The sequence below is a fragment of the Hemiscyllium ocellatum genome, assembly GCF_020745735.1.
Source record: "Hemiscyllium ocellatum isolate sHemOce1 chromosome 27 unlocalized genomic scaffold, sHemOce1.pat.X.cur. SUPER_27_unloc_5, whole genome shotgun sequence".
Classification (NCBI taxonomy): Eukaryota; Metazoa; Chordata; class Chondrichthyes; order Orectolobiformes; family Hemiscylliidae; genus Hemiscyllium; species Hemiscyllium ocellatum.
Window position 1 is genome coordinate 181,189 of NW_026867514.1, and position 21,693 is coordinate 202,881.

General features: G+C 46.2%; 5 non-coding genes across 5 annotated transcripts; 2 read left to right on the plus strand and 3 right to left on the minus strand.

The window, feature by feature from the left end:
• Nucleotides 1-305: 305 nt before the first annotated feature.
• Nucleotides 306-377, minus strand: trnam-cau (transfer RNA methionine (anticodon CAU)). Its single transcript has one exon. It is a non-coding gene; the product is annotated as a tRNA-Met (tRNA).
• A 1,202-nt stretch (nt 378-1,579) lies between these two features.
• On the minus strand, nt 1,580-1,653 carry trnan-guu (transfer RNA asparagine (anticodon GUU)). Its single transcript has one exon. It is a non-coding gene; the product is annotated as a tRNA-Asn (tRNA).
• Nucleotides 1,654-14,866: 13,213 nt separating this feature from the next.
• Nucleotides 14,867-14,938, plus strand: trnae-uuc (transfer RNA glutamic acid (anticodon UUC)). Its single transcript has one exon. It is a non-coding gene; the product is annotated as a tRNA-Glu (tRNA).
• A 638-nt stretch (nt 14,939-15,576) lies between these two features.
• Nucleotides 15,577-15,648, plus strand: trnae-uuc (transfer RNA glutamic acid (anticodon UUC)). Its single transcript has one exon. It is a non-coding gene; the product is annotated as a tRNA-Glu (tRNA).
• A 704-nt stretch (nt 15,649-16,352) lies between these two features.
• On the minus strand, nt 16,353-16,424 carry trnae-cuc (transfer RNA glutamic acid (anticodon CUC)). Its single transcript has one exon. It is a non-coding gene; the product is annotated as a tRNA-Glu (tRNA).
• Between the last annotated feature and the right edge of the window lie 5,269 nt (nt 16,425-21,693).

Below are 21,693 nucleotides of genomic sequence, written 5' to 3' on the forward strand. Positions count from 1 at the left end.
GGTTTTTGACATGCTTGTCATTCACGGCTGAACCAGGGTAGCGAATTACTGCAGGGAATGGACGAAATCGCAAGGCATTTGTTTCAACTTGACCAGCTGATTGGCATCGCAGAGAACTGGTTTTGCGATCCAGTTCAGAATGAAAACCGCCGAACAACAGAATGCCACTGCGACCTCTAAAACCACACACCTTGCATGGAGTGGATTTGGCGAGTGCATCGATATGCTCCATGCCATTCGTGTATGCAGCTGGCAGACGAGAGCACCGATCCAAAGGAAATCAGCTCGGCGGTGACATCGAATAATAGCAGAGGATGGTTTCGATCCATCGGCCTCTGGGTTATGGGCCCAGCACGCTCCCGCTGCGCCACTCTGCTGCTACGCTTTGACCCCAGTCCACAGAGCACTTCAGGTTTTCATCTGGCACGCGGCTCGCATGTTCGAGACTGATGTCAAAGACCTCCACTGCTGTCGTGTGATATGCTGTTTCGCAGACGGACGGAGGCTGTGTAAATAGAAACGTTTTTACTAAATTCCCACATTCTGTTGGTCGAACTGTGATTTCACACTGAATCACAGTCCAACAGTTAGGTGGACTCAGATGCGTCATCCATTGCGCCCCGGCCCTTTGCGTATCTTACGCCACCATGCTGCAGAGTTCTGACGTTAACACGGACATTCGCAGCAATGGGAACAGTCACAAGGTCAACAACCAAAGATAATCAGCGTCACTGATTCCATTCCACAGTCACAACTTTGTGAAGCAGTATCTTTCACTGGCAAAGGAAACACCCTTGTCCTCAGGTGCCTGCTTCATTTCGATCACGATTTCCAGCCCCTCACTGTTCTAGTCTCATTTCCAAACACTTGGCTCATAGCCTCAAAAGAAGCTCTGCGTGTATCTGCTTGTTCCACCCGAACAGGCAGTGGGTTACAGTTTCCCACCACTCCCAATGTGAGTGAAATATTTTTCCCCCTCCACTGATTTGAATCTTAAAGAAGAAGCCGGGGAGCAAGCTCCCTTTCTTTTCGGCGACATTTCTCATTTTGTAGTCGGCAGGGTTCACAGCTGCGTGGGGAAAGCGCAATGGATTTCAAGTCCATCGCATTAACCACTCGGCCCACGAATACAGAACCACACTGACAGCTTCACTTCCCAGGTCTGTCTGCCTGTGGAGCAGAGAAAGAGTGAATTATCGCAGAGTTTGTTTGAATCCAATCATTTCACAGTGATTCCAAAGGGTTAAATATCTGCACACGGCGAGTCTAGGTGTTTCATCGCAAAAGATGAAATGAACTTTCAGTCAAAAACAAAGCACGAGACTGCAGGAGGAACTGAGAAGGTCAGGCAACATCGGTGGAATGAGAATCAGAGACAACGTTTCAGAATTCCGTTTTCTCCGACAGGTACTGTCGAGTTTCTTTTTTTGTCTCGGCTTCTCAGCATCCGCATTCCCTCACGTCAGACATGAATTCAATCCAGAAACCCCTTTGGGGAAAGGATTTCTGTTTGGGGAACATTTTCCTGACCCCATAAAAAGCGGACGGTTTCAAAGCCAAGAACGGGCAGCAAATACACGGCCCCTGGGTGGGCTCGAGCCACCAACCTTTCGGTTAACAGCCGAACGCGCTAACCGATTGCGCCACAGAGGCAGGTGCGAATGTGGGCTGCACCATCGCTTAGGGGAGGCTGTTAGTGAGTTCATAATTCAGCCGGCCCCGCCCAGAATTACAATTGTCGTCTATCAGTTTTACTTTTACATAATAAAGCCTGGGACATTCATTGTGGAGACACCGGGGACAGTCTGCAGACACATCCATGTCACGAGGAACTAGCTTTGTGCTCCGGGGCCGTCGCCCTTCCAGCCTTTCAGTGTTTTGCCTGTTCCCGAGTTCTCTCATTAGCTCGGAGGAGAGAAGGGGTTTGAATTCCTGATGTGCAGGAACGACAATTCTTTCAATGTCTCAGATCAGTTCATACCCCGAGAACATCAGAGTCAATCTCCCGGCCTCTACAACAAGAGGACGTTGTCTGGACTGTCTCTGGACAATCGTTAGGATGAATGTAGATTGGTAAATGTATTTGGTGACAGTTCTGTTCTAGCCCTGTGAGCGAAACGTGGATCTGAAGGAATAAAAGGGTCATTAACAACATCGATCTGAAATTGGATACGTGACAAGAAACAGAGCCATCACTAACAGTTTGCTTTTGAACTGGAGAAGGTTTCTCGTGAAATTAGCTTGAGGCTCGAGGTATGCAAGGTCAACATAACTTAGGTAAAACACGCAAACACTTGCCTCTTTAGCAGACAGTGAAAGGATTACAAGACGCAAATTAAACATTTTCGACAAGTGATACAGGGGACTGGGAAGATAAGTATTATAAACTGTGAACACCAATGTTCTGGAGCACAATACTTACATTCAAAGACCGAAAATATCCAGGTCCTGATTAATCAGATTGCATTGTGGTACTTTTCTGCAAAACTTCCACTTGTAATGTCCTACAAAAGAGTGACAAAGCTCAGGATGGAAAATCTGAATGGATGAACGTTGGCTTATTTTCTGAAGATTCACAAAGCTAAGACTGGGTTTTGGTGATTGTTTCCTTTCCACTCCCAGGAGCCGCAGTGGGGGAGAAAAACACCATCTGATTCACTCCTGTCCCTTTTTAGTGAAAGAAACTGCCGTTGCAGGGAAGGGTCCACTCAGTCATCCTAGCTGCATGCTTTACCTGGCTGTACCAGGGATCCAGTAACAAACGGACAACTCAGCTGACCAACAAAGAAAGTGGGGTGGGGGGACTGGATGCACTTTGAGCTGGAGTTGTTTTCTTTTAAAAGCACTTATTGTATGCCTCTTTTCCTGGTGAAATCTGAAGCTGTAACAAAATAAGTTCGTAGTAAAGGTTACCTGAACATACCGTCAGGTTCAGACCCTGCGAGGTCCAACAGGTTTTTGTTTTAAAGCTGCTCATTTCTTTCAGCCTCCAGCACTAATGTCATCTCTCAGAAGGATCAGTGAATGAGTAGCTAATCTTGTTAGAAATTGTATATTTTTCAGGACTACAGGTTCATTGTTTCATTGGCATTGCAAAGTTTACTGGCAACAGTTTGAGGTGTGGGCTGTATTCACTGGAAATAAAGTTTTAAAATCTCACAAACACCAGAGTATAGTCCAACAGGTTTATTTGGAGGCACTGGGTTTCGAAGTGCTGCTCCTTCATCAGGTAGCTATGGAGTAGGATCACAGGGCACAGAATATAGTGCAAAAAGATTATAGTGTCATGCAACATAAGTGATGAATTGAAGAAACCTAGATTTCTGTTAAATCATTCATCTTTTAAAATGGATTGCAGATTTCGGCTAATTAATCTGTACATTCCAGAACTTCTTTTAAGTCACGTTTTCCAGGAAACTTAATGTTTTATAAAAGGAGGTAGCACTTCACGTCAAACAATGCATGAAAGCTGTGAGGTTAGAGTCTGTCTGTATCCCAACCTTGAGTCAGACTGGTTCTACTTCCAAATATATAATCCTGCAAATGCAAATTCACTCCAAATGCGTGAGTGCGTGCATGAGAGAGACAGTGTGTGTGTAAGTACGTGTGCATGCTGGATAAAGTGTGTGTGTGATGGAGTATAATCATGTGCGAAGATGTATGCATTGGTGTGAGTGTAGGGACGCATTATTGTGTGTCTGAGAGAGAGCATGTCTACCGGAAAGGCTCTGCACGAGCGTGTGAGTGTGTAAGTGTGTGTGTGTGTGTGAGTGTGTAAGTGTGAGAGAGAGCATAACAGTGAAGTGGGGTTACCTGTCACGTGACATGAACCCAAGGTCGCGGTTGAGGCCATCCTCCTGGTTTGCCAAATTGGCTATTAGCCTTTGCTGGGCCACTAAAAGTGATTAAGCAGTTACACAACACACGTGGGAGAGGGCAGGGTGGGACTTGTCTTTCGATTTGCAGAAGGTGGGACGTTCTGGGTGCTGGAAACTAGGGAAAACACACACTGGAGGACCTTCGGCACAGAGAGATGGAGCTGGAAGCCAGGCTGGAGACACGTTGGGTGAATCACTGTGGATACAGGCCGTTTGGCCCACCAAGTCCATACTGACCCTCGGAAGAACATACCCTCACCCCCGACCCACCCGATAACCCCCACAGCTTATCCCTGAATTTCGAACGCCCAATCCATTCTAGCCTGCACATTTTTGGAACATGGGAGGAAAACCAAGCACCCAGAGGAAACCCACGTAGACAGGGAGTGGGGGAGGGGTAGGAAAGGGCAAAATCCACACTGTCACCATGAGGGTGGGTTCAAACCCAGGTCCCTGGCGCTGCAAGGAATCCCCTCTCCAGCACTCGGCAACCGATTGGCTTTTGCCCAATCCTGGTGACACTCCAGTCAGTTTGAGGAAATCAATTTGCTTCCATAGAGTTTCCACGGGTCAGGGGTCGTTGTTACCCGCCAGATTCAACAATCCAATGAAAGGCTCGTCTACAGCGAGAACACTAGTCCACATTTCGCCAAAGAATTAAAGTTCTCTCTGCAATTAGAGCCCTTGAGCACTCCCACGCAGGCTGCGTGTATTCATGGGGATTCTCAATGCATGTTGATATTCGAAATTCCCCAATCCTGGGAAAAAAGATTGAGTGCATTCACCCTCTCCATGCCTCTCAGGATCTCTTCACCTCTATAAGCCCGCCCCAATCCCCCGAGGCTCTTATGCTCGAAATAAAAACGTCTTAGCTTGTCCAACCTCTCCCTGTTACTCAGACCTTGAGTCCTGGTTTCTTGTAAACGTCTTCTGCACTCTTTTCAAGTTTAATAACATCTTTGTTTCGCAAGATGATCAAAACGAATCACAATACTCCAAGTGTGGCCTCACCAATATCCTGATTAACTGCAACATAACTTGTCAACGTCGAATTCTCTATTCCTGAGATGCTGCCTGGCCTGCTGTGCTTTGACCAGCAACACATTTTCAGCTGTCAACTTCTATACTCAATTCCCTGACTGATGAAGGCCAGTGAGGCTTAAGCCTTCTTCACTGCCCTGTCTACCTATTTTGTTGGACATATCGGACCTGCTCCAAACTAGATAATCTAACTGATGTGACAGGAAACCGCTTCCTTTCTTGAGACAAGTCTCCCAGAGAGAACTTGCTGGCTGACTGTCTGAACTACTGAACCTCAGTGCCCTACTGCCCTCAGGAGGGGGTGGGGGGGGGCGGGGGTCCACATATTTGCGTAAAATGGTGCTCGAAATTTTCATCATCTTTGGGATGGATCTCCATTCATTCAGTGCTATGGAGTCATGCAGGCCAGAAACATACCCTTCAGACAAACCAGTCCATGATCCCCAACTAAACTAATGCCCCCTGTCTGCTCTTGGCCTATAACCAGTTTGTTAGTAGTTGTGTTTATTTTTTAACTGCAACGATTGGATAAAAAAATTGCTGATAATTGATTTTAAAGTGTTGGGGATTTATTTTTATCAGTAGAACAGGTTACACCACTTTTCAGGCTAATTTTACCTAATGTAGGGCAAAATGTTCCTCTGGGTGTTTCTGTTTGAGATCTTGAATGCTGCTGTGATGTCCTGCTGAATGCAATGGAGTCAATATTAATCCTAGCCTCACTGTGGCTGTGGGTGAATTGCCTTAATTTGGCTCCTGACTCAAAAACTGCGCAGAGAATCAACTGCTGAAACAATGATTTACACTTTATTGTATGTAGCAACCAAAGATAACCCCCCCACCCCCACCCCTCTCAAGTCACCAAGTTCAACCTCACTCCCAACTTGGGGATCACCCAATTGATGGCAGAATTTAACTGACTTTCCACCGACAATATCTGTCTCTGGAAGTGTTCAGGGATTCACTGCAGTGTTGTTCTTCCAAGTACTGCTGCTGCATCTTTCTGGGTTTAAATTCTGGTGGAGATTCCTCACTTTGAAATCTGTGGTGTGATGTTTCTTTAGATTCTAACACCACCTCCCCACATTGCCAGAGACCTCCAGTGTGTAGCTTACCTTCTTAGCCTTGAGGTTCAGCTGTCTGTTTGAAACAGCCTGTCCTGCAATTAACCTCTTGGTGTCAAGGCCACCCTTCCACAGACAGACTAACTTGTCCTTTTGTCACGAGTTTATTAAAAACTTATCTCATCTGTCCCAGGAAACAGCTTGTTGTTATACATCCTTCTTCCCAGGGATAGTAAACTAGCAGAAATTAGGCCATTCAGCCCATTGAATCTGCTCCACCATTCAATCCTGGCTGATAACTTCCTGATCCCCATTCTCCCCGTAACCCCGATACTTAAGAATGATTATATGGTTGAGCAGACTCAATGGGCTGAATTGCCTAATTTCTGCTTCTGAGGGCTTATGATTTTGCAGTTTCTCAGTGGCCCTTTTGTTTCTTGGTCCAGAAAGAGTTATTGCTGACTCAGGTAGTTTGGAAAGTTTTGGAGTTTACAGGACCACGCCATATTCCTCTCTGCATTGTCCAGGAATAACTATTCCTTCTGAGATATTGGAAATTCCAGAGAAACCTTGGTATCCCTGAATAAAATCGGTTTGTCAGAAAATCTCTGCTGCTACTCTGGAACAGAAGGATTATGGGGAGAAAATTCAGAAATCAGATGTGCAAAGAGACGATGGAGTTCTATTCCTGGATTCTCTCAAGGTAAACTTGAAGGTTGAACCACTAGTTGGGGAGGCAAATGCAATGATGGCATTTATTTTGATCAGACGTGAATATAAAGGCAGAGATGTACTTCTGAGGCTCTGTAAGGCTCCGGTCAAGCCGCATTTGGAGTATTGAACGCAATTTTGGGCTCCATATCTCAGGAAGGATGTACTGGCCCCTTTATTATTAACTATTCAATTCAGCTCATTGAATCAATTCTGCCATTTATTCAGATCACGTTAGCTCTGGTAAACATCAACTCCACTTTCTTGCTATTTCGCCATAATCCTCAATTCCCTCACTAGTTAAACAAAAACTGACAGCCTTGGATGTACTTAACGACCCAAGCTCAACAACCCTCTGTAGTAACATGTTCCACAGATTTACTGCCCCCAGTAAAAATTCCTATCTGTCTTCAACATGCAATCTCTCATTTGCAGGTTATTCCCTCTGGTGCTAGACTCACCCACAAACGTAAACTTTTCCACATCAAGCCTATCAAGTCTCCCCAGAATCGTTTATGTGAAAATAAGGTTACCTCCAAATCTTCTCACTTCTAATAAGTATAGGCCCAACCTATTCACTTCTCTTCATATGATATTCTTTTCATTCTAGTCAACCTTCTCTGGACTGCCTCCAAAGCCAGTATATCTTTCCTTGGGTAAAGGACCCACCCAGTGTTCAGTTGTGGCCTGACTGGTGCCTGATAGAGGTTCACTATAACCTCCCGACCTTTACACTGTATTTAATGGTAAACCTCCCATTTGCCTTCCCTATTTTTCACTGAACTTGGAGGAAGAGATGCATGGGTATGGGCTTCCAAATCCCTCTATCTCCATTTAACATTCAGCACTGTTCCTCCTGGCAAAGTGCACAAAATCATTTCCCCAAATTCTATTCCATCTGCGAAAGGTTTGCTCATTTGCTTAATCTGTCTATATCCCTGTGCAGATATTTCATGTCTTCTCACCACCTGCCTTCCCATCAACCATCTTTTCTGCAATCTTGGCAATAGTGCATTCACTTTACTTATCGAAGTAAATACTTGTAAATAATACATATTGTAAATAAGTTTGGCCCCAGCACTGATCCCTGTGGCACACTACTAGTTACAAGTTGCTATCCTGAATGTGCCCCTTATCCCAATTGTATCATTGGTTAGCCATTCCTCTATCCATGCCTCTTTGCTTATTATTTCATGAGATGTGAATATCATTGGGTCTGCCAACAACCCTTCCCAAATTGTCCTTGAAAAAGTGGTGCTGAGCTGCCTCTTAAATTGCTTCACATTATAATTTGGTCTGCAATAATGTTCAGCAGCGAGTTCCAGGTTTTTGATCAATAACAAAGAAGCAATGCGATATATTTCACAGTTGGAATGCTGTGTTCACACTTACCTGCTCTTGGTAGTTGAGGTGATGGCTTGGAAGATGCCATTGAAGAGCCACCAATTAATCAAGCCAGAATGATTGATTGTGGCCAGAGATTCTGCTTTCTGACTTTCATCATCAATCTACATTCTTTCCAGCCAATATTTTAGTCTCAAACTGCCACACAATTCCTCCTGTTATAGCTTCAATCAGCTATAATAATATGACCACCCTTGGGATGACTTTTCACACCTGAGTGCAAAATAAATACAGATAATTTTTTCCAGCTTTGATGGAACAAAAAAACAGCAAATTGATGGATAATTACAGTTAGTGCAAACAAAGCTAGCGATCGATAAAGACTAACCCTGTTCACTTCAATGGCCAAATTACATTTTGAAAACCAAATACACACAGACAACATGTCAAAGTGGTTCATAGGAGGAGAAGTAGGGCATTGAAGAGGAGTGAAATGATTGCTTTTGGTCACCGCCACCATTGTCCGAAAAACATATTGAAAGGATTCTTAATAGGTAGGCAAAAAGGTGGAGTGGTATAACACTTCAGACACCGCAAAGTGTAAGACCACTTTCTAGTGGAAGAAAAAGACATTTCTTATTTCTAGAAGAACGGGGGAACAAATGGGAAATAAATCTGAATTGGGAACTCTTTCTTATTAAGGATGTTCCTTCACCACAGTCTTGACTTAGAGTATAAGTTCTTCATCAGGAATGAAGGTTGGTCCAACGGGGCTGAGAGATAATTGGGAAGAGGATGGGGATGGAGGGGAGGTAACTGTGAATGAAATAGGTCGATGGTGGTGCTGATTTATCATGAGAGGTAAGACAGGAGGGTGGAGCGAATAGGTGGGAAGCAAGATGAAAATGTAGGACAGCTCAAGAGGCTAATGCCGAGTTGGAAGGTTGGATCTGGGACAAGGCGCGTGGTGTGAGAGTGAGGGTGAGGGGAAATACGGAAACTGTAGTTGGTGGGTCCCAAGGCAGAAGATGAAGTATTCTTCCTACAAGCGTCAGGTAGCTAGAGCTTGGAGGGGGATGCGGCACAGGACTTGCATGCCCTTGACCGAGTGGGAGGGGAAGTTAAAGTATTCAGCCACAGGGCGGTGGGGTCGTTTAGGTTTGGAGTCCTAGAGCTGTTTCCTGAAATGTTCTGCAAGTTGGCATCCAGTCTCCCCAATGTGGCAGAGCAATGGACATATAAATAAATCTTATAAACAAATTGGATAAATTTTAGCATGCCGGAGTATTTATCTTTAATGAAGATAACGAAAATATTTATAAAATTCGGTGACTGTTTGATACGGTTTGTTGGTCAGGCTCAACTCATCCCCTTCAAATGAGACAATGCTATTGATAGCGGTGAACTGCTCGTTTTGCTGTAAAATCACAAGTTATTGATTTATTTTCACAACTTACTGGTATTCACACCTGCACATTCAATGTCAAACTCTGACATCAGAAATGAAATTACAGCATTAATTTTGACTTACAATATTTGAACAAACAAATTAATAGCACACAGTGAATACCAAGTCTGATAAATATGAAATCAAATTTGACCCAAAAAATATACAATCAAGATGGGAGATAATAAATGGGAGAAGTGCAGAAGGCAAGAAATGCAGCATCAAAGAAGGTGCTCCTCCAGGGAGTGTATTTTACGAACTACAACTGCTAAATATAAACAAACACTCTGACATGATCCTCCGGTTTTAATGTGAACCAAGGCCCCATACAGTAGGTACCATTTAAATAAGTTAATAGATACAAGCCTTGAGCCAATCCAGCCTCCAGTTGGGCCCCCCTTTTGGAGCTCGGAGCTTCCTCCAGCTCCAGGGGGCTGTTGAGCTCCTGGGATCCAGCTGCCACTGCCACTCCTCCACTGAAGAAGCTTTGGGAAGCAGATGCAAAGGCAAGATACAGAACAGAGCACCTTTGCCAAGGAAAGCAGCTTATGGAGACATTGAGCAATAGCATCACATGGTTTTGACCAATCGACCTCTGTGTTATGTGCCCAGCACACTCATGCTGCACTACTCTGCTTCCGTGCTCCGAGTCACCGGATTGTGGATCAGTTTAAAGTCGATCCTATATCTCTGATAACATCGCTGCACAAGGCAGTGAAGAAAGGTTTAGGCACACTAACCTTCATCAGTTAGGGAATTGAGTATAGATGTTGGCAAGATATAGTGTAGTTATACAGAACGTTGATAAGGCTGCACCTGGAATATTGTGATCAGTTTTGGTCCCCCTGGTATCGTGTGATTTCTGACATCTTCAACTCTGGGTTTGTGTTGAACTTGATAGGATATTTTGTCCAACTCAGCATGTTTAAACAGTATCGCTCGCAGGGAGTCATTTGAAACATTTGAGGAGGTGAGTTCAACAAGATTGAACTATTCAAAGTTACTTGGACTCTCTTTTAAACTTACATCAAGACCAGTAGTCAGAGACACATACAACATGGAAACAGACCCTTCGGTCCAACTTTTCCATGCTGACCTGATATCCTAAATTAACCTAGTCCCATTTGACAGCACCTGACCCATATACTCTGGAAGCTCATTTCATGTATGTGCCACCCTCTGCATGAAGAAGTTGTCCCTTTAATATATTTCGCCTCTCACCCTGAACCTATACCCTCTATTTCTGGACTCCTCCAGCCCAGGGAAAATACCTTGTCTTTTACCCTGTCCATCCCTCTCATGAATTTAAACGCCTATTAGGTCACTCCTCTACCTCCGATGCTGCTGTGAAAACAGCCCCAGCCTATTCAGACTCTCCCTGTAGCTCAAACCCTCCAACCCCCAGCAACGTTCCGTAAATCTTTTCTCATAGAGAAGTCAACGTTTCAGTCCTGAAGAAGGGTTAATATCCAAAATGCTGACTACTCCACATCCTGATGCTGCCTGGCTTGCTGTGTTCTCCCGACCTCCTGCTTGCCTACTTCGGGTTGCAATAGGTAGTGGCTCAGTGGTTACCACTGCAGCCTAACTGTGCCACAGATCCAGGTTTGATTCCAGCCTTGAGTGTCTGTCTGTGAGGAGTTTGCATATTCTCCCAGTGTCTGCGTGTGTTTTCTCTGGGTGGTCGTGTCCAAAGACGTGCAGGTCTGAGGTTTGATGAAGGCCTTCCTGCACTTAGAGCAACTGAACACCATCTCCCCCATGTGGACCCACGAGTGGGCCAGCAGGTCAGAAGAAAGAGCAAAGCCCGTCATGCACTCGGGGCAGAAGAACCGCCTCTCCTTGGTGTGGACCCACTTGTGTCTCAGCAGGTGGGAAGAACTGCTTAAAGCCATCTTGCACTCAGGGCTTGAGAACAGACGTCCCGGGTGCTGCACTCAGGGCAGCAGAAGGGCCTCTCCTCTCTGTGGACCCATTGGTGCTTCAGAACCCTTTCAAATTTCCCAATATCCTTCTGATAGGAGGGAGACCAGAATTGCACACAATATTCCAAATGTATTCCACAATATTCCAGTGTCCTGTCCAGCCACAACGAAACTTCCCAACTCCCATACTCAAGTTAGAGGATTGCGATAGTTTTTAAAACTCACAAAATAAAATAGGAAAAAAATGGAAGGACAAACCGAATTTTTGAAGTCAACTTGGAAGCATCATTGAGAAATCGGCGGACTGGGTTTATTAGGTGCCTGTTCTCCTTAAATACACGATATACATCTTTATCTTCTGCTCTTCGTAGTTCACAAAACCATGCTGAGTATCCTTGATCACATTATTCCTATCCAGATGTTCATAAATCCTATCCCTTACAATTTTCTCTAAGACTTTGCCCACAACAAAAGTGAGACTCACCGGCCTATAGTTACTAGGGTTATCTCTACTCCCCTTCTTGAACAAGGGAACTACATTTGCTATCCTCCAGTCTTCTGGCACTATTCCTGTAGACAACGAAGTCATAAAAATCAAGGCCAATGGCTCTGCAATCTCCTCCCTTGCTTCCCAGAGAATCCTAGGATATATGCCATCGGGCCCAGGGGACTTATCTATTTTCACCGTTTCCAGAATTTCCAATACCTCTTCCCTACATACCTCAAAGCCATCAATTTTAATTGATTGTGACTCAGTATTCACATCGGCAACAATGTCCTGTTCCTGAGTGAATACTGATGAAAAATATTCATTCAGTGTTTCCCCAATCTCTTCGGCCTCCATGCGCAACTTCCCACTACTATCCTTGACTGGACCTATTACTACCCGAGTCATTCTTTTATTCCTGACATACCTATAGAAAGCCTTTGGGTTTTCCCTAAACCTACCAATCAAGGACTTTTCATGTCCCCTCCTTTCTGCTCTTAGCTCTCTCTTTAGATCCTCCCTGGCTAACATAACTCTCAATCGCCCCAATTGAATTTCATGCCTCATCTTTACAGAGGCCACCCTCTTTACTTTAACAAGGGATTCCAATTCATTATTAAACCACGGCTCCCTCACACGACCCTTTACTCCCTGCCTGACTGGTACATACTTATCAAGAACATTCAATAGTTGCTCCTTGAACAAGCTCCACATATCGATTGTGCCCTTCCCTTAAAGACTACTTTTCCAAGCCACGCATCCTAAGTCATGCCTCACCGCATCATAATTTCCTTGCCCCCAGCTTTAACTCTTGCCCTGCAGTGCACATTTATCCTTCTTCATCACCAGAGTAAAAGTCACCGAATTGTGGTCACTGTTCCCAAAGTGCTCACCTACCTCCAATTCTAACACCAGGCCTGGTTCATTACCCAGAACCAAATCCAGTACGGCCTCACCTCTTGTTGGCATGTCAACATATTGTGTCAGGAAACCCTCCCGCACACATTGGACAAACACCGCCCCATTTAATGTACACGAGCTATAGCTTTCCCAGTTAACATCTGGAAAGTCAAAGACTCCCATAACAACCACCCTATTACTTTCACTCTTCTCCTGAATCACCCTCGCAATCCTTTCTTCTACATCTCTAGGACTATTAGGCCTGTAGAAAACTCCTAACAGGGTGACCTCACCTTTCTTATCTCTAACTACAGCCCAAACTACCTCAGATGGCGAGTCTTCATCCATCGTCCTTTCCACCGCTGGAATACGATCCTTGACAAGCAATGTCACACCTCCCCCTCTTTTCCCCTCACCTCTGACCCTACTAAAACATTTAAACACTGGAACCTGCAACAACCAATTCTGTCCCTATTCTACCCATGTCTCCTCAATAGCCACAACATCGAACTCCCAGGTATCAACTCACGCTGCAAGTTCACCTACCTTATTTCGTATACTTCTCAAATTGAAGTATAAACACTTCATGTCACATTCCTGTTTAGAGGCAATCTCCTGTAAAATTGATGCCATGTTCCTAACCTCCCTCCACTCAAGGTCCTGCACCCTAAAGCTACAGTCTCGGTTCCCATGTCCCGGCAGAGTTAGTTTAAACCCCACCAAAAACAGCACTAGCAAACGTCCCCCCAAAAGATACTGGTGCCCCTCAGGTTCAGGTGTAGACCCTCCTGTTTATAGAGGTCCCACCTTCCCCAGGAAGAATCCCAGTTATCCAGATACCGGAATCCCTCCCTCCTGCACCATCCCTGTTGCCACGCTTTTAACTGTTCTCTCTCACTATTCCTTGACTCGCTATCAAGTGGCACGGGTAACAAACCAGAGACAACAACTCTGACTGTTCTAACTCTGCACTTCCAACCTGGCTCCCTGAAAGCTGCCTAACATCCTCATCCTTCTTCCTATCTATGTCGTTGGTGCCAATGTGGACCACTTCGGGCTGCTCCCCCACCCCCTGAAGGACCCGGAAAATACGATCAGAGACGTCGCTTACCCTTGCACCTGGGAGGCAACATACCAATCGTGAGACTCTCTCGCCCCCACAAAACCGCCTATCTGTGCCCCAAACTATCGAGTACCCAATAACTATTGCTCTGCTCTTCTCCACCCTTCCCTTCTGAGCAACAGGAACAGGCTCCGTGCCAGAGGCCTGAACCCCACTGCTTACCCCTGGTAAGTCCTCCACGCAACAAGGATTCAAAAGGGTTACTTGTTCTTGAGGGGAACGACCGCAGGGGGTCTCTGCATTGCTGCTTTCTCCAAATCCTCCTCAGTGTCACCCGTCTGCCTGCAATCTTTGGAGTTGCAACTTTCCTGAAGCACCGATCTATGACCCCCTCTGCCTCCCAAATGATTCTAAATTCATCCAACTCCAGCTCCAGTTCCTGAACACGGTCTTGGAGGAGCTGGAGATGGGTACACTTCCAACAAGTGTAATCAGCAGGGACAACCATGGCATCCCCCACCTGAAACCTGTCGCAAGAGGAACATTACACTGTCTTCACTGCAATCCCTCCAAAAGTAACCTTCAAAAAAAAACTAGGTCTGAAGAACAGAACAAGCAAAATGCAGCACTGACCTGCTTACCACATTGGTTATTATTATTAGGTTAGAGGAGGAGGGCGGGAGGGAGGCACTACCCGGGTAGTGCCTCGGGTTACTCTCCTGCTCGCCTTTATTGGGAAAAAAAAACCTACCCAGGTAAGCTTGCGCTACACCAGCTTCCAGGTCCGCTCCGCGCTTTTTTCCAATAAAGGCGCGCAGGTGAGTCCCGGAGATGTGACATGACTCTCCAGTCTCCCCAATGTTATAGAGATCGCATCGGGAGCAAGGGATACAAGAAAATTATATTGATGGATGTACCGGTGAAAGTCTTCTTTCTGCCGCAGCCCAGGTTCGATTCACGGACAGCGAGGCAATTTTCAGCAGAGCTACCAAGAGGCGTCCATGTCTCCCTGGTGGTCTCGTGGTTAGGATTCGGCGCTTTCACCGCCGCGGCCCGGGTTCGATTCCCGGTCAGGGAAGCAGTTTTCAGCGGGTCAGAGGGCTCTTTATTCGTCTTAAACGCACTGCACAGTTGTCTGTTGATCTTCGTCGTTCCTGTGTGCTGCAGTGTAAAATAGCTCTTTGAAATAGCATCCTGATGCAGATTTGCTTGCATGCGTTGGGATGTTTGCTTCTGCAGTAGCAAACGAGTGAGCAATCTTCACTCTCTCGGCGGAGTAGGTCAGGGCTGTTTAGCAGTGTCTGTTTGTAGACGCGGTTACCTTTGTTTAACAGTTTAAATGTAATTTTTTTGATGTATCCATTGCTCCCGATGCGATCTCTGTAACATTGGGGAGACTGGAGAGTCAAGTCACATCTCTGGGACTCTCCTGCTCGCCTTTATTGGGAAAAAAAAACCTACCCAGGTAAGCTTGCGCTACACCAGCTTCCAGGTCCGCTCCGCGCTTTTTTCCAATAAAGGCGCGCAGGTGAGTCCCGGAGATGTGACATGACTCTCCAGTCTCCCCAATGTTATAGAGATCGCATCGGGAGCAGGGGATACAAGAAAATTATATTGATGGATGTACCGGTGAAAGTCTTCTTTCTGCCGCAGCCCAGGTTCGATTCACGGACAGCGAGGCAATTTTCAGCAGAGCTACCCCGAGGCGTCCATGTCTCCCTGGTGGTCTAGTGGTTAGGATTTGGCGCTTTCACCGCCGCGGCCCGGGTTCGATTCCCGGTCAGGGAAGCAGTTTTCAGCGGGTCAGAGGGCTCTTTATTCGTCTTAAACGCACTGCACAGTTGTCTGTTGATCTTCGTCGTTCCTGTGTGCTGCAGTGTAAAATAGCTCTTTGAAATAGCATCCTGATGCAGATTTGCTTGCATGCGTTGGGATGTTTGCTTCTGCAGTAGCAAACGAGTGAGCAATCTTCACTCTCTCGGCGGAGTAGGTCAGGGCTGTTTAGCAGTGTCTGTTTGTAGACGCGGTTACCTTTGTTTAACAGTTTAAATGTAATTTTTTTGATGTATCCATTGCTCCCGATGCGATCTCTGTAACATTGGGGAGACTGGAGAGTCAAGTCACATCTCTGGGACTCTCCTGCTCGCCTTTATTGGGAAAAAAAACCCTACCCAGGTAAGCTTGCGCTACACCAGCTTCCAGGTCCGCTCCGCGCTTTTTTCCAAAGGTAAAAACAAGGTAAAACAAAGGTAACCGCGTCTACAAACAGACACTGCTAAACAGCCCTGACCTGCTCCGCCGAGAGAGTGAGGATTGTTCACTCGTTTACAGCTGCAGTAACAATCATCCCAACACATGCAAACAAATCCGCATCAGGATGCTATTTCAATGAGCTACTTCACTCTGCAGCACCCAGGAACGACGAAGATCAATAAACAACCGTACAGCGTATTTCAGGCGATTGGATAGCCCGTCGACCCGCTGAAAACTGCTTCCCTGACCGGGAATCGAACCCGGGCCGCGGCGGTGAGAGCGCCAAATCCTAACCACTAGACCACCAGGGAGACGGAGATGGGCTCCTGCAGCTCTGCTGAAAATTTCCTCTCTGCCCGGGAATCGTACCCGGGCTGCGGCAGTAAGAAGACTTCCACCGATCTCGAGAACACTGGGGAGACTAGAGAGTCAAGTCACATCTCCGCGACTCTCCTGCGCGCCTTTATAGGGAAAAAAGCGCGGACCGGACCCAGAAGCTGGTGTAGCGCAAGCTTACCTGGGTAGGTTTTTTTTCCCGATAAAGGCGCGCAGGAGAGTCCCAGAGATGTGACTTGACTCTCCAGTCTTCCCAATGTGATAGAGATCGCTTCGGGAGCAATGGATACAAAAATATTAAATTTAAACTGTTAAACAAACATAACCGCGTCTACAAACAGACACTGCCAAGAAGCCCTGACCTGCTCCGCCGAGAGAGTGAGGATTGTTCACTCTTTTGTAGCTGCAGAAGCAATCATCCCAACACATGCAAACAAATCTGCATCAGGATGCTATTTCAACGAGCTACTTCACATTGCAGTGCCCAGGAGCAACGAAGATCAAGAAACAACTGTACAGCGCATTAAGACCCGTTGAAAACTGCTTCCCTGACCAGTAATCGAACCCGGGCCGCGGTGGTGAAAGCGCCAAATCCTAACCACTAGACCACCAGGGAGACGTAAACCCACGCTTGTAGCTGTGCTGAAAATTGCCTCGCTGCCCGGGAATCGAACCCGGGCTGCGGCAGTAAGAAGACTTCCACCGATCTCGAGAACACTGGGGAGACTAGAGAGTCAAGTCACATCTCCGCGACTCTCCTGCGCGCCTTTATAGGGAAAAAAGAGAGGATCCCGAGGCACTACAGTGATAGTGCCTCCCACCCGCCCTCCTCCTCTAACCTTATAATAAGACCCATTGTGGTAAGCAGGTCAGTGCTGCATTTTGCTTGTTGTATTCTTCAGACCTAGTTTTTCTTAAAGGTTACTTTTAGAGGGATGGCAGTGAAGACAGTGCAATGTTCCTCTTGCAACATGTTTGAGGGGAGGGATGCCATGGTCGTCCTTGATGATTACACTTGCCGTAAGTGCACCCATCTCCAGCTCCTCCAAGACCATGTTCGCGAACTGGAGCTGGAGTTGGATGAATTTAGAATCATTCGGGAGGCAGAGGGGGTCATAGATCGGTTCTTTAGGAAAGTAGCAACTCCAAAGATTGCAGACAGATGGGTGACAGTGAGGGTCTTGGAGAAAGCAGCCAATGCAGAGACATCCTGCGGTCGTTCCCCTCAAGAACAAGTATACCATTTTGGATTCTTGTTGGTACGACGACTTACCGGGGTAAGCAGTGGGGTTCAGGGCTCTGGCATGGAGCCTGTTCCTGTTGCTCAGAAGAGAAGGTTGGAGAAGAGCAGAGCAAGAGTTATTGGAGACTCGATAGTTTGGGGCACAGATAGCCGGTTTCGTGGGGGCGAGAGAGACTCACTTTTGGTATGTTGCCTCCCAGGTGCAAGGGTAAGTGACGTTTCTGATCGTGTTTTCCGGTTCCTTAAGGGGGTTGGGGAGCAGCCCGAAGTCGTGGTCCACATTGGCAGCAACGCCATAGGTAGGAAGAAGCATGAGGATGTTAGGCAGGCTTTCAGGGAGCTAGGTTGGAAGCGCAGTGTTCGAACAAACAGAGTTGTTGTCTCTGGTTTGTTACCCGTGCCACGTGATAGAGAGTCGAGGAATAGTGAGAGAGAACAGTTAAATGCATGGCTACAGGGATGGTGCAGGAGGGAGGGATTCCAGTATCTGGATAACTGGGGTTCTTTCTGGGGAAGGTGGTATCTGTATAAACAGGATGGTCTCCACCTGAGCCTGAGGTGCACCACCATCCTTTGGGGGAGGTTTGCTAGTGCTCTTTGGGAGGGTTTAAACTAACTCTGCAGGGACATGTAGACTGCAGCTTTAGGGTGCAGGACCTTGAGTGTAGGGAGGTTAGGAACATGGCATCAATATCGAAGGTGGTTGCCTCTAAACAGGCAGGTGGCTTGAAGTGTATATACGTCAATGTGAGAAGTATACGAAATAAGGAAGGTGAACTTGCAGTGTGGGTTGGTACCTGGGATTTCGATGTTGTGGCTATCACGGAGACATGGGTAGAACAGGGACAGGATTGGCTGTTGCAGGTTCCAGTGTTTAAATGTTTTAGTAGGGTCAGAGGTAGGGGTAAAAGAGGGTGTGTGTGGCATTGCTTGTAAAGGATAGTATTTCAGCGGTGGAAAGGACGATGAATGAAGACTCGCCATCTGAGGTAGTTTGGGCTGAGGTTAGAAATAGGAAAGGTGAGGAGTTTTCTACAGGCCTAATAGTCCTAGAGACGCAGAAGAAAGGATTGCCGGGGTGATTCAGGAGAAGAGTGTAAGTAATAGGGTGGTTGTTATGGGGGTCTTTAACTTTCCAGATATTGACTGGGAAAGCTATAGCTCTAGTACGTTAGATGACACAATATGTTGACAGGCCAACAAGAGGTGAGGCCGTACTAGATTTGGTTCTGGGTAACGAAACAGGCCAGGTGTTAGAATTGGAGGTAGGTGAGCACTTTGGGGACAGTGACCACAATTGGGTGACTTTTCCTCTGGTGATGAAGAGGGATAAGTATGCACTGTAGGGCAAGATTTATAGCTAGGGGCTGGGAAATTATGATGCGGTGAGGCATGACTTAGGATGCGTGGCTTGGAAAACTAGGCTTCAAGGGAAGGGGACAATTGATATGTGGAGCTTGTTCAAGGAGCAACTATTGAGTGTCCTTGATAAGTACGTACCAGTGAGGCAGGGAGGAAAGGGTCATGTGAGGGAGCCATGGTTTAATAATGAATTGGAATCCCTTGTTAAAGTGAAGAGGGCGGCCTATGTAAAGATGAGGCGTGAAATTCAATTGGGGCGATTGAGAGTTATAAGTTAGCCAGGGAGGATCTAAAGAGAGAGTTAAGAGCAGCAAGGAGGGGACACGAAAAGTACTTGGTTGGTAGGATTAGGGAAAACCCAAAGGCTATCTATAGGTACGTCAGGAATAAAAGAATGACTCGGGTAGGAATAGGTCCAGTCAAGGATAATAGTGGGAAGTTGCGCATGGAGGCCGAAGAGATTGGGGAGACACTGAATGAATACTTTTCATCAGTATTCACTCAGGAACAGGACATTGTTGCCGATATGAATATTGAAAATTGATGGCTTTGAAGTATGTAGGGAAGAGGTATTGGAATTTCTGGAAAGGGTGAAAATAGATAAGTCCCCTGGGCCTGATGGCATTAATACTAGGATTCTCTGGGAAGCAAGGGAAGAGATTGCAGAGCCATTGGCCTTGATTTTTATGACCTCGTTATCTACAGGAATAGTGCCAGAAGACTGGAGGATAGCAAATGTGGTTTCCTTGTTCAAGGAGCAGAGTACGGATAACCCTAGTAAGTATAGGCCGGTGAGTCTCACTTCTGTTGTGGGCAAAGTCTTAGAGAAAATTGTAAGGGATAGGATTTATGAACATCTGGATAGGAATAATGTGATCAAGGATACTCAGCATGGTTTTGTGAACTACGAAGAGCAGAAGAGAAAGATGTATACAGTGTATTTAAGGAGAACAGGTACCTAATAAACCCAGTCCGCTGATTTCTCAATGATGCTTCCAAGTTGACTTCAAAAATTCGGTTTGTCCTTCCCTTTTTTTCGTATTTTATTTTGTGAGTTTTAAAAACTTTCACAATCCTCTAACTTGAGTATAGGAGTTGGGAAGTTTCGTTGTGGCTGGACAGGACACTGGAATATTGTGGAATACATTTGGAATATTGTGTGCAATTCTGGTCTCACTCCTATCAGAAGGATATTGTGAAATTTGAAACGGTTCTGAAGCACCAATGAGTCCACAGTGAGGAGAGGCCCTCCTGCTGCCCTGAGTGCGGGAAGGCCTTTAGTGATTCCTCTGCCATGCGGACGCACTGGTTGATCCACACCCAGGACGGCTGTTCTCATGCCCTGAGTGCGAGATGGCCTTTAGCAGTTCTTCCCACCTGCTGAGACACCAGTGGGTCCACACCGAGGAGAGGCCGTTCTCCTGACCCGAGTGCATGAAGGGCTTTGTCTTTCTTCTGACCTGCTGGCCCACTCGTGGGTCCACATGGGGGAGAGGTTGTTCAGTTGCTCTAAGTGCAGGAAGGCCTTCATCAAACCTCAGACCTGCATGTCTTTGGACAGGACCACCCAGAGAAAACCGACGCAGACACTGGCAGAATGTGCAAACTCCTCACAGACAGTCACTCAAGGCTGGAATCAAACCTGGATCTGTGGCACAGTGAGGCTGCGGTGGTAACCACCGAGCCACTACCTATTGCAACCCGAAGTAGGCAAGCAGGAGGTCGGGAGAATACAGCAAACCAGGCAGCACCAGGATGTGGAGTAGTCAGCATTTTGGGTATTAACCCTTCTTCAGGGCTGAAACGTTGACTTCTCTATGAGAAACGATTTACGAAATGTTGCTGGGGGTTGGAGAGTTTGAGCTACAGGGAGAGTCTGAATAGGCTGGGGCTGTTTTCCGTGGAGCATCGGAAGTAGAGAAGTGACCTAATAGAGGTTACAAATTCATGAGAGGGATGGACAGGGTAAAACTCAAGGTATCTTCCCTGGGATGGAGGAGTCCAGAACTAGAGGGCATAGGTTTAGGGTGAGAGGCGAAATATATTAAAGGGTCAACTTCTTCATGCAGAGGGTGGTACATACATGAAATGAGCTGCCAGAGTATATGGGTCAGGTGCTGTCAAATGGGACTAGATTAATTTAGGATATCAGGTCAGCATGGAAAAGTTGGACTGAAGGCTTTGTTTCCATGTTGTATGTGTCTCTGACTCCTGGTCCCGATGTAAGTTTAAAAGAGAGTCCAAGTAACTTTGAATACTTCAATCTTGTTGAACTCACCTCCTCAAATATTTCAAATGACTCCCTGCGAGCGATACTGTTTAAACATGCTGAGTTGGACAAAATATCCTATCAAGTTCAACACAAACCCAGAGTTGAAGATGTCAGAAATCACACGATACCAAGGAGACCAAAACTGATCACAATATTCCAGGTGCAGCCTCATCAACGTTCTATATAACTACACTATATCTTGCCAACATCTATACTCAATTCCCTAACTGATGAAGGTTCGTGTGATTAAACCTTTCTTCACTGCCTTGTGCAGCGATGATATCAGAGATATAGGATCGACTTTAAACTGATCCACAATCCTGCGACTGGGAGCACTGAAGCAGAGTAGTGCAGTATGAGTGTGCTG